Below are 12,824 nucleotides of genomic sequence, written 5' to 3'. Positions count from 1 at the left end.
TTTAAGAGGATGGTGTGAGCCAGCCTTACAGCATCGGTGCTCAGGCTGAGCCTGACTACATGGGAAGGTGATTGGGATATTGTCTGTGGTGATTGTCTGTGTGCTCAGATCCTTATTCTCTATAGTTTTGGTAACCAAAATGCCTACCTTAGGAAAATGGCCACATAGACCACTACTCCGAAAGAATGATCAGGTGTTTAGGCTTGCATACACCATCAGGTAGGCTCACTGGCGGCTGCCCTCCATTTCTGTATCATGCCAGGCATTGGATATGCTTAGACTCACATCAGAGGTAGTTTTTCCATGCTAAAGAGGAGAACTGTGATGGTAAATAGTATCATAGCCTGTCCTTGGTTAAGAATTGTCAAGAACCAAACTGAGGTCCAGAACCGAGAACATACATAGCCCCTGACCAGCGCAGGGTGTTAGGGCCACTTCTGATCCCTTAATGGAGTTTTTAGGGATATAACTTACAGCCAGACCATGGTGGCACATGCTTTTAATCCCAGCACTCAGAGGCAGAGTCTGAGAGTTCAAGGGCAGCCTGGTCTATAGAATGAGTTCAAGGATAACCAAGGCTACACAAAGAAACTCTGTCTTGAAAAACCAATAGTTGGTTGGTTGGAAGGATGCATGGGTGGATGGATGCATGGATAGATAAAAAGGAAGTAACTTGCCTAATATGTCTGTTCCAAGGATAAGTAAAAGACAGAACATATGAAATTAGCTCAGAAGCAGAATACCCCTGATTGTAGGCCTAGGATCTTCCAGTTACTTCTAAGGATTGATAGAAATGAACCCAGAGCAACATTTAAGTAAGCTTTTAAGCTCCTTATGTGGAAGTGAGATTGTGTTCCACGGAAGATGAATTGATGGCCCCTACTTCGAGTCTCACTTTTCTTGGAAGTCGGTGGTTTCAGTTCCCCTTGGAGGAACTTGTCATGGTCCTGGGACACTAGCATCCTGTCTGTGGGCTGACTCCTTCTGCCTTTAAATGCTGATAGTTTATTTTTCCTTCACCTCCCTTATTTCCAGTTGGTCTCCGTGAATCAGGAAGTCATGGTATGGAAATGTCTGCTGAGGCCTCTTTTTCTGAGCTGCTGCTGCTGTCTTGTGTCTGTCTTGGAGTTAGGATTCAGAGTCCCATAGGGAGTTCAGCTATCATGGGGCTTCCCACCAGCGAGGAACACAGCTCACTCTTCACTCCTACTGGAATTAAAATGGACTCTGAACAGATCTTCCTGAGGCTCGGTGGTCATTTTAGTAAGATAGGGAAACAGTGCTGTGGTTCTGTTCTGTGTTTAGCTACTGCATGTGTCCTAGATGCCACATAGACCACCAGCCTCACGGCACACAAAGGTGGATGTTTCTGTAAGATATTATTGATGGCCATTGTTTGGGTCACCTGTCTGGTCTGATTTTTGAGTGTCTAACTGTTCATTGGTCATTGTGCCCAATAATGCTGCCATTTATATTGGTAGTAGGCTCAGCAGGCAGAGAAAGTGTCTGGAGCGCATTCAGAATTTCGTGAATGTTTGCAGTGTAGATAATGAAATGAGGTTAAAGTGGCATTTAAATAGAGAAGCACAGTATGGCAGCGTATCAAGAGGAGGGTTACTACATGAAAGAGTGTTTCGGAAGCTTGTGTTTCGGCCATCGCCCCTGATGTTGGCCCAATTGTCTTGTCGTATGGGTTTTCTTTTCTGTCCTGGCTGGCATTGACACTGATTGCTCACACACACGTAGTAGGCTCTGAGTAGAGAGTTGTCAAACGATTCAGTTCAGAAATGCTTTGCCATTCCAATATACTTCTCAAAAACAAAAATTTGATATCCTCCTTTGGAATAGCTTGCGTTTTTGTAGAACACCCAAGTTATTTCCATGTGTTAGAATAATAGATGAAAGTGCTCATCAGAAACATCGCAGAAGGGGGCGAGCATGAAGACATGTGTCTCTTGCCTTCTCCCTCTGACTGCAGCCAACCTGAGAGAAAGCAGGAAGGAAGGTAAGTGCCTAGCCTGAAGTTACAATTCCTGCAGGATAAGCTGCTTCCTTTTGGTGGAGACACCTGCTGCCGTGTCCCCAGTGTCCTGCTTACTGCTCACCTGTTTTTACCTGCTAGCTGCTGTGAGGACTGGGGGATAGTAGTTTTGTGATTAAAATATCAAACTGAATCAATCCATTGATTTCACATCGACTTTTGAAAAATATAACTTTCAAATAAGAAAAGACTAGAAGCCATTACCTTAGTTCTAAGATCTTTGGATTTTTAATTAATTACTTCTATCAAAGTTTATCATGCAATAATCAAGAATAACCAATAATATTCCCCTAGAACATAGGGGTACAGATTTGGAGAGCAAGGGATAGAATAGCAAATTGAATATGCAATTTAAACATATATTGGCAGATCCTGTTGTGTTGTTTCAGACATCAGCCTAGTTTCACACAAGTTCAGTTTTTTTTTTTTTTTTTTTTTTTTTTTGGTTTTTCAAGACAGGGTTTCTCTGTGGTTTTGGAGCCTGTCCTGGAACTAGCTCTTGTAGACCAGGCTGGTCTCGAACTCACAGAGATCTGCCTTCCTCTGCCTCCTGAGTGCTGGGATTAAAGGCGTACGCCACCACCGCCCGGCTCAATTCAGTTTCTTGTAGCTCACGTTCTAGAGCTTTGAAAAGTATACCATATAACTTGCTGAATTAATAACCCATGAAAAGATACACTGTGGTCTCAGGTTCTGGGTGAATTATTTTTAGATTTCAGTAAGGGGTTTTCTGTAATTACTCTGGTAGTGGCGGAGCAAAGAGTATCAAGTAGTACTTTACAATCACAGATGCCCTGCGAGCAGCCATCTCCCATCATCTTCACTCCCATTTTCTCCCTGTGGCAAATAAGTTTTACTCCAGGTGACTCTGAGCAGAGGTCAACGCTTCCCATAATAGCAGTCATGCACATTAATAACTCAGTGTGAGCCAGCAACACCGTTCTTAATTAGAACCAGTAATCCAGTGGGCTTAATAATAAAACGTGAGGGCCCATTGCTCTGGTTCAGGCTTCAGACGCAGACCTAAGACAGACCTATGACTGTCATTGGCTATGGCGAGACCGCAAAACGTGGTCCCACGCTAACAAAGCCAATTTTCCCTGACAGTGTAGATTGAACCTGTCCTCCCTCTGAAATGATAGAGAATTTGGGAAACGCAGAGCAGCTGTTGGAGCAGGCCTTTTGATGGGCGCACTGATTTTACTTCAAGAATGTTCACTGAGAGTCTGATGCTGTAGAAAAGAATTCTCGATCCCAGCTTTTACTCCTCTTTGGATAATTTAAAGTGAGCGTTTTTCATCCAACTGTCAGTAGACTTTTTCCTGGTATGGCCTGGCCTTGTGGTTTGATCCCTAAAGAAGTATTCATGGTGGCTTCCAAACTAGAGAAATTAATATGCGTCTACTGCTTCATGAGAAGGAAAAACTTCTAAGTTAAGTTTCTACAAAACGACAATTCATGAGAACATTAGTACATAGCTAGGTTCTTTGAAAGCTTAGAAATAAAAACCCATGTCTTAGAGGAATGACTAATAACGTAACTGGACCTCAGTAACTACTTGCTGTTCTTTCCTTTTGTAAAGCGTTCTTTTTCATTTTACATCATAAGCTTGCTCTTAGAAGATTGTAAGGTCGCTCGTTATCTTGGGGTTGGGGGAGTGTGTGTATATGTTTGTGTGTATGAGTAGGGGGGTGTGCATATGCACACACCTGTTATCCCTGCCCTTCAGAGCTAATAAGAGTTAAAGACCAGAGTGGGCTACAGAGTGAGGCATTGTATTAATATATAAATATACAAGCAGATAGATGAATAATAATTTTATCTGAAAAGAACTATGTTAAACACATATATGCTTTTTTTACTTAATAGTATAGTCAGACTTTTTAAATGGCATTAAATATCCTTCAGAAACCTGTACTAATTTTATTTGAGGGGGCACTATGGCATTATTAATGATTTCTACATACTCAAGTTATTTTTAGTTTTTTTTTTTCTTTATCATTGCAAATGATGCTGCGACCAATGCTTCTCTCTAGTCTCTGCCCTGCAGTCACTTCCTCTTTCTGGGCGCTCACTGCTCCTACAGCTGGGGAAGGTGTCCCCCCCAGCCCAGTCCCCAAACTGAAGCTGATTCCTGGGGTCAACTCCAAAGACAGGAATCTGCCTTGGCACACCCAAAGGGTCAAGGGAACCCAGTCTTCCCTGTAAGGTGGGAAGTTCAGAGTCTACAAATAAAGCAGAATTGGGAGGATAAATCCCATTAGGGTGCCACAGAAGGAGACATGCAAATTAGGTATTATCTGAGGACACTTTCTGGTTCAGAGGGAGATCTAGAAAGGGGTGTGCCTAATGAGGGGGGGAGTAGAGCGTCTGAGCTGTGCCATCACCGACTTTCCGTCATCACCTGAACCAGCAAGGCACCCCAAAATGGCCTTAGACTCTTAGCCCACATTTTGACCTCTCGTTCATGTCGAGACGTGTAAGTCATTGTAAAGCAATATCAGAAGTGAGACTTTTATGTCTAACTCAGTCGTGTGTTTTCAGACATTTGCAACCAAATTAAAGAACTTTTGTGTAGCATTCTAACGGTATTGAAGGGACTGAACGTGTTCGGCTCAGACTCTCCCAAAGATAAGTGCCGTAAGCGTGGCGAGTCATTGCCTAAGTCACTGGTCTGTCCAGCATTGGCAAATAAGTCTCATTTCGTGTTCTCCACACTGAGTTTTAAAGCCTAGGAAAAGTGCCTATGAAATCAAGAGACAGTAACTTGTTTCTCAAAGATTACATTGAGATTGCCTGGATTGTGAGTAACTTAGTGTTGCTGTCAGTTGCCGAGATTTATCTTAAATAGCTGAATCTTTCTCAAGAAAAAAAAAAAGCTACTGGTAATAAGTGGCATGAGACATGAAACACAGGGGCAAAATAATCTTCTGAGAGATGTGTCTGTGTAGCAGAATCATTAGTAGCTCTAAGAGTAACCAGTGAAGCGAAATGTGTAATGCAAAGTAAGGAAGCCCAACCAGAAAGATATCTAAGAAGCTGTTTATGCATTCTCATCTTCCAGGCCCCGGCTGACTGCAAACGCTCAGCCCAGTCTCCTCCGAGAGCATCAGGGCAGAATGCAGCCTAAATCACAGGTCACACACACTTCCTTCACTCTGAAGCCTCGCTCCATGTGCTCACACCAGAGTCCTTGAAGCATTTCGGACAGGAAAATCGGCCATTTTAAAAGAATGGGGTTTTTTGTTTGTTTTGTTTTGTTGTTGTTGTTGTTGTTGTTGTTTTTTGAAAAGAAATTTTCTGCTGTCGTCACTAGCTAGAGGTCTTTGTATGATTTAAAAACCGTTCTCTCCTCACTGGAATCAGGACCCAAGGGCTGTTTCTGTTTTCTTTTTCTATAGTGTGCCTGTGTCTTACAAGGCTGCATTGGGTTTTTGGTTTTTCACCCTTTCCAGCGGTTCTGTTGGATTGCACTGCCTCAGCTGTGTTCTGGGCACCGCTGGCGCCTCCCAGCTTCAGCCTCCTGAGATTTCTCCCTCTGCTTCTGGGGGGAAGGCCCCTCCTTTCTTCCCTTTTGCTCACATACTCTAAGGTCAGCTGCTGTGTGTCTGCTCTCCTTAGAGGACCGAGGCCACAAGTGTGGGCCTCCTGGGTGTGTGCTTTGGGAAGTTCTTCCCGCTAATATGTTACTCGCATGTTTACCACGAGAACATGAGCTCAGCCTTGGCCCTTGTAAAAGCCGCCAGTCGGCTTGTCCAGAATCAGACGTATATTCAAATGATTGCCTCACTGTTTTTAAAAGATGTGGACCAGAATTCTCTGACTACTGTAGCAAAGGAGATAGTATGTTCGCATAGCTTGTCTCAAAAGCAATATATGTGCATGAGAAATTAGAAAAAGATAAGAAGGAGGCTGGAAATCAAAAGTAATCCTGTTGGGAGCCAGCCTCCACTGTTTGGTTGATTCCTCAAGTGTGCATTGAATCACCAGAAGCTGATTCATCTGGAGCTGTGAAGCACAACGCACTACGTTTTCCTCCTGAATATCCAGTCATATCTGTGAATGAGAATGACTGACACATCAGAAGGGGTTTCTAAAGGGAAAGACAGACAGTGCTTCTTAGAATTCTGAACTTTGTATATGTCCAGTGAGCAACGATGATGATCCAAACATCATTAATGTGTGTATATATAAATATATATAAATGTATATATTAAAATATATTTTCTATAATAATAAAACACTAGAAACTAGTCTTACTCTCAATGACTATACCTTATTATAATTTACTTCAATCACGGTAGTTATTGTCCATTTGTGAATGTAGGGACTCTTGTATGTATTGAACATGCATGACCACTGGGCTTTTACATACATTCATTTTGCCAATTTGGATCATTCAGTGGGAACCTTTCTGAAAAGACACCCGGCAGTGTGTGATAAACACACCGTTGTGTCCCAGATCCTGGAATTGTAGCAAGAACTAATTTATAAATGTCCTTCCCAGATCTTGTAGTTCACCCCAAGTGGCTTTAGAGCATCAACATGGTTTTGATGTGTTTGTTTCCAGCTACACCAGAAACACAAGGATTAACATTTAAACTCTCATTATCAAAAACTTCAAAAGAATTAGACCTTGAAGTATATTTTTTTCTGAAAATTTTTACTGAACAATAATATTAAAACGACTTGGTCATCAATTTAGAATTCCTCTCAAGACTATAAGAAAAGAGCTATGAAACAGGTCACAGAGAGCAGGGACATATGACCCCTGACCTGGACAGCGTACGGCCTGTACAAACAGGCATCTTGGCTTTCTCTTGGACCATTTTCTATCTAGGATGGGAGGAAATGGGTGTGAGCTGATGGTAAGGCCCGGGCAAATCCCAGCTGTCTGTGCAGTCAGTTGAAGCTGGCTGGACATGCTGATTTTGCTGGCTGGCCTCAGTGCTCTTGGATGATAAGATGGGGATCATAATACCTGCCAAGAAGACGAAGTGGGGTGACGTGTGTAGAGTTCCTGGACAGTGTCCACCCAGCACAAACAGGGATGTAGGCAAGGCTGTTTCCTTCCCCTCCCATCTTCTGACTGTGTGTGCACCAGGTTTGCTTGTGTTCACACTTTTCCATCTCTTAGAATCATGGCATTTCTTTCCAGTTTAATTCTTTTTAAATTAAAAAGAGTCAATTCGACTGCCATTTTTTAAGCACCTGTCATTTAAGAGACATTGTGATAAATAGTAGATTTAAAAAAAAAAGATGCACGTGACATAGTTTCTACCCTAACAAGATTAAAATATATTTGAGAAGTAAAGGAAGATAAGTGGATAAATGGGGGGTGAAAGGATAGATGGTGTGGGATTCTTGTGATTCTGATATGCAGAAATACCAGATTTGTTTGGGATGAGTTTGATAGGCATTTTCATGTAGGCCATATTTTAATAGATCATTGATTATAATGTAATTTTTTAGTATCAAGCATATAAAGTTCAGTGCCCCATCCTATATTCTCTGTTCTGTTACGATTATAGTAACAGAAGAATTCAAAGTTGCACGATCCACAAGTTCCATGCTCCCAGTTGTGTCAACCCCTGGTCTTTCTTGGAATCCTTTTTATGTACTCATAAATAGTTATAAAAAAAAGTTCTTTTTAATTTGTGATATATGTATAGTAAGGACTACTAGCTGGTTCCAGATAATGAGGTGTTTAAAGAATACTCGTAACTTACAGATGGACTGCCGTCTCCAAGGCTCTTAGCTCTGTCTGTTGCTAGGTACCAGGTGAGGCGTTGCTCCTGGGACTCTGTGTACAAAAGAGGAAACTGGTACCTACAGAAGACAGCTTTCTAGAGTCACGTGAGGCTCGGCCCAGCTTAGCCTCCTTCACCAAGCTCTAAATCTGAGATTCTGGCTCCTTCCCTCAAGATGCCCTTTTCTGATTTGCAAGAAAGATACTTGATTGGTCAGTGGCCACCCAAGTTGCTTCCCTAGTTTCATGGGGTTCAGATGTGAAATTGGTGACACACAGAAATCCCAGATCTGCTAGCCTGGCTAGCTCAGACTTACTCAGATTTTTAAAAATTATTCTCACTCTTAGATAGTAAATATGGCTGATTTTCCAATGTTTTGGTCTCTTTTCTCTTAAATCTTTTGTATAAAAAATTAGAGAGGGGGGGGGGGATGGAGTGAGTCATGGCAGACTTACAGACAAGACAGCATATGGCAGTCAGCATCTTCCTTTCTCTAAATTAGTCCCAGGAATTAAACTCAGGTCATCAGGTCAAGGGGCAGGCAGGCACCTCTGTCAATGGAGCCATCCCATAGCCCACAAATGTGGGCTATCTACCATTCTAACATGGGATCTCATATCATATATTGGATATGCTATTCATGTACAAAGTGATTGTGGCAAAGATTATATGGAAAAGTTGTAAACTTTAGCCTTCGGCTGAAGCCCTGGGCATTGGGAATGACCAAGGAAGAACTAGGGAGTGCTTGACTATCCACTAGATGAATCCTGAACAGGGAGAGTAAATACAGAACCTTGCCCAGCAAGCGGAAAGGAAACGCAGCTAGGACTTTCAGGCAGATACTGCTATTCAGAGGGTCTCAAAGATCAGTCCCAGAAGGTGAGTGGTTGTCACCCTTACGCCCAGCATTAACAACAAGCTGAGCAAGTGTAGAAGTCAGATTGTGTTAATGATTTGTGCCCACTTAAAGCAACTGCCATCAGCGTAAGATAGCAGTGAACTCACTTTCACTGTGAACAGGAATGATGCCAAGCTGCTGTCTGCCACAGCAAGGAACGTGTTAAACCAGGAAAGAGACACTAGCCCCCAAAACATCTGGGTCTGGCCAGACGACAGCAGCCAGCACCCATAGGTGACGCTTTAGTGTGGCTGGTCCAAGTAGACATGCCTTGGTAAGAGATCTCAAGTGCTTGTGGGAAATGTTGTCCTACTCGCTGCCTTTTTATAGTCATTACAAGTTGGAATGAGGGTATTTGGGGTCTATTGGGTAAAGGAAACAGTTATTAAAATTAATTTGTATGTATTTTTTATTTTTAATGTGGATACTAGAAAATTTTAAATTATATATATGGGTTACAGATATGTGGTTCTGTTTTTGTGGAAAACAGTGATCTAGGTTTGTGGGAGGGATATGTATGGTTTCTTCACATAGTGTATCACTGAATCTAAGAGAGTTTTTGGGTTTTATTGCTTGCTTAATTTTTTTTTTGTTTGTTTCTTACTGTTGAGTGTCCCCTCATAGAAACAAGGACATACGGTGTCACCAGCAACATGGTTTTCTCATTCACAGGCTATTCCATGGTGTATTTAGGTCCCTTACAACTTTTCCCTGCAGTCTTTGCTGCAGTCGCTGGTGCATATTTGCAATGATTTTCTTAGGTGTATGTTGTAAATGATGTAAAGCTTCTGCTGTATGTTGGCAGTGGCTTCTGGTAGAATCATATGGCCATTTTGCGATTGTCTTCTGCTTTAAAACTTTTTTCTTCTTTTTTGTAGTTAATACATCTTTGCCAGTTGGCTAAGTAGTACATTGTCTCTGTTTCAAAAGAAAATACAACTAAATTTTATACTAGCAGGAGCTGCCCAGTGTAAAATAATGGAAGAGTGGAGCTTGTCTTAACCCTGATTGGATAGAGGTTAAATTCACTTGTGGTCATTGCAAAAATACATTAGACCCGGTAATTATTCCACGTTATACTTCTAATGAATGGCTGTCCTCTTTGTCAGCCACAAAAACATAAGAAATAATAACGTAAAATGCATAGAATCCTAGCAGGGTGAATCTTGTGGGAACCAATCCATAGATATGACCTAGAAACCACATCTCATGTAGCTTTAGAAATACATAATGATGATCCTAAGGGAAAGAGTCCATCTCAACTGGGAAGTTTTTAATTGGCACGGCTACTTGGGATATAGTTACATCAGGATTGCGTATCCAGTTAGCCAGGAGTGTCCAAAAACTCCGCTCTGTGCTTTCTGAGGTTGAGATGCGCACACAGAAGGAGGCTGAGCTCACTTCAGCTTTCCCTTGTGTCTAGGAGGAGCATGGGGGAGTTTATACCGAGAAACTGGTGGTTGCTGTGGTCTCAAGCATCCCAGCATTTTTCTCATACAGCCACCTGAATGCCACCTTGGAGCTTGTTGTCTCCTATAATTGACCTCTCTGGGTTGGCTGTGTCACCGTGACAACAGCAGCCGCTCGGCCAGTGGACAGCTTGAAGGCTCCCAACCTCTGTTTTGGTGCTTCCCTCCTCCTGAGGAGAATTTGACGGAGCTGGGAATCATCAAACGTCTGCATTTTCAAAAGATGCTTCGTTACTTTCATACTAGACTACACTTAACGAAATACTTCCTCCATCCAAAAAAAAAAAAAAGCTTACACATTCTCTTTTTTGCCTTTTTAAGCAGTAGATCGTTTCAGTCAGATAACCATTGGGCCTGGAGTAATTGTGTCTTTGCTGTGCCAATAAGTACACATCTTTCTTCTCAGAGCGTAAGGCTACGTACCCTTTCTTCCATGGAGATTGGGTGGCATGGTTGTTAATCCTCGTTATTTTGCTCTTGTTACATGGTAAGCTAAAGGAATTTAGCCTCCTTTTATGGGATAAATAAATCTGCTTTTTCCCCTCCATTTCAATATAAATCTTAGGTATATATTAAACAGGATTCCTTGTTTTACTCAAAGACTATTAAGGAGGTGGTTTCCCCCATAATCTCTTCAAGTCTCTACTTGTTTTTGTATAAATGTCAGTTTCCGTACCCTGGAACGGTAGCCTTCCTTCTTCCTCAAGGACAGGGTTGTGTTACATGATTTCCTTGGTGGGTGCTTTTTGTGGCACGATCCCACCTTGATCCTAGTAATGGCCTGTTCTGTTTTAGCTGTTTCCTTAACACATTGTCTGTCACTCAAGTTTGGCTGCGAAGTAAACTGCAGAAGGAGCTGGATGTGAACCCATTTTTTCCATGGAGGACCTTACAGAGTAATGTGATTTCTCACCTGACTTGTTTGCGCTGAGGGGAAGTGGAAAGATTCGGTTTGTTGGTGCATTTCCCTGGATATTATTCTGCTTGCTCCGGAACCAGGACTAGTACCAGTACCTGCTTTGCTGGAAAGATTCTGTGTGTTGGTACGTTTCCCTGGCTGGGTATTATTCTGCTTCTTCTGGAACCAGAACTAGCACCAGTACCTGCTTTTCCTTTTCTGGAAAGATTCTATGTGTTGATGTGTTTCCCTGGGCATTACTCTGCTTGCTCCAGAGCCAGGACTAGCACCAGAACCTGCTTTGCTGGCTGCCAACGGTCCAGACAGGATTCCACGTGGAATCCCTCCCAGAATCGGCTGTTACAGATGTCTCAGAGTTCATCCCAGAAGTGCTTGGCAGAGCCTCTTCCTCTTACTCTACATGCCCACACGTTCATTATAAACTTAGCACAATTACAGATCCCCCATTGTCTGTTCGCTCACTTGATGTTTTGTTGTGGTCCTAAATACATAATACGAAATCTCCTTATGGAATGTTGCGCCATTGGAACTCTCTAGTTCTATGGGTAGAAGCACAGTATGTCCTCATTATAAACAAAAACATTCCTAGAATTGGTTTGCAAACTCGTCATGGTGTCATTGTCAAGTGGACGAACGGGCATAGGGCATCTTGGGACAGGACACATGGTTATACATTTGATGTCTTCTCAGCAAATCGTCCTGCATCTCGTCTTTATCTCGTGTTCCGATGGGAAAGTACTGCAGCTTCATCTCTCTGGTTTTCGAAAGACTGACTTGTCACTCACTCACTGCCTTCTGAATTTCTCCCGCGGTTGTTTCCTACTCTTTGGTGGTTTAGGGTGTCTTTGACTAGAAGGAAATTTCACTCTTTGATTTAATGAACCTGAAAGTGTCTGGTCTTGTCCACTCCCCATGCCTTTCTGTCCTGCTGCCTCCGTGATGAAATCTAGGGTTAGGGAGGGATGAGAGTCAGGCCTAGGCACTGATCTGCAGCCTAAGGAATTTTAAGAGGAAACCTAGAGGATTTGGGGCAGGTGATTAATGACCCAGTGTAAGTCTGGGTATTAAGGGGGCAGTTATCGCCTTCTTTCTGAATGCAGTTTGGAACAGTCCTGTTGAAAGGTCTCAGGCTGGCCTGGTGGACCTGGTCAGGTAAAAGAAAACAGCATTTTGATAAGCTGAGCTCCTAACCGTTGCAGAGTTAGAGAGGTACTTGATTTTTGTTTGGGACTTTATCTTGTATTCTACTCCAGTTCTAAGACAGGTACTGTATTCCTCATAAGAGAGGGGTTGTAATATCAGGATCAGAATGGAATTTATGTGTAATTAGTATTTTTTTCAAATGGGCAGAAGAGAAATATTCTTGTCATAACCCTTTTAATTCAAGCTGAAAGAAAGCCCACCTGGGACTAGGGAGGTGGCTCGGGGGCGCTAGGTGCCCACAGCAACGTTTTCTGTTCAGTTGCTAAAGCACTTGCCCTGAATTTGATCCCCAGAATCCATGTGGAAATGCCAGGGTGTAACGGTATATGCTTGTCATCCAGTGCTGGGAAGATAGAGACAGGAGGAGCCCTGGAGCTCACTAGTCAGCAAGTCTAGCCTAATTGGTGCATTCAAGGCCAGTTCTCAAAGGATATATATGACCTTCCTGAAAAGGATAAAAGGATACCTGAGTTGTCCTCTGTCCTCCACTGCATACTTATCCACACACACACATAGACAGGTGTGCACACATACACACACACAC

General features: G+C 42.6%; 1 protein-coding gene across 9 annotated transcripts in view; it reads left to right on the top strand.

Moving 5' to 3' along the window:
* The window catches only part of Rbms1 (RNA binding motif single stranded interacting protein 1), a 225,234-nt gene that overhangs the window by 154,793 nt on the left and 57,617 nt on the right, over positions 1-12,824 (top strand). The gene's annotated exons all lie outside the window — the stretch shown is intronic.

This window comes from Microtus oregoni, unplaced genomic scaffold, assembly GCF_018167655.1.
Source record: "Microtus oregoni isolate MIOR12 unplaced genomic scaffold, Mior012 000037F_ref0000500, whole genome shotgun sequence".
Lineage (NCBI taxonomy): Eukaryota > Metazoa > Chordata > Mammalia > Rodentia > Cricetidae > Microtus > Microtus oregoni.
This window is presented reverse-complemented; position numbering and strand designations above follow the sequence as displayed.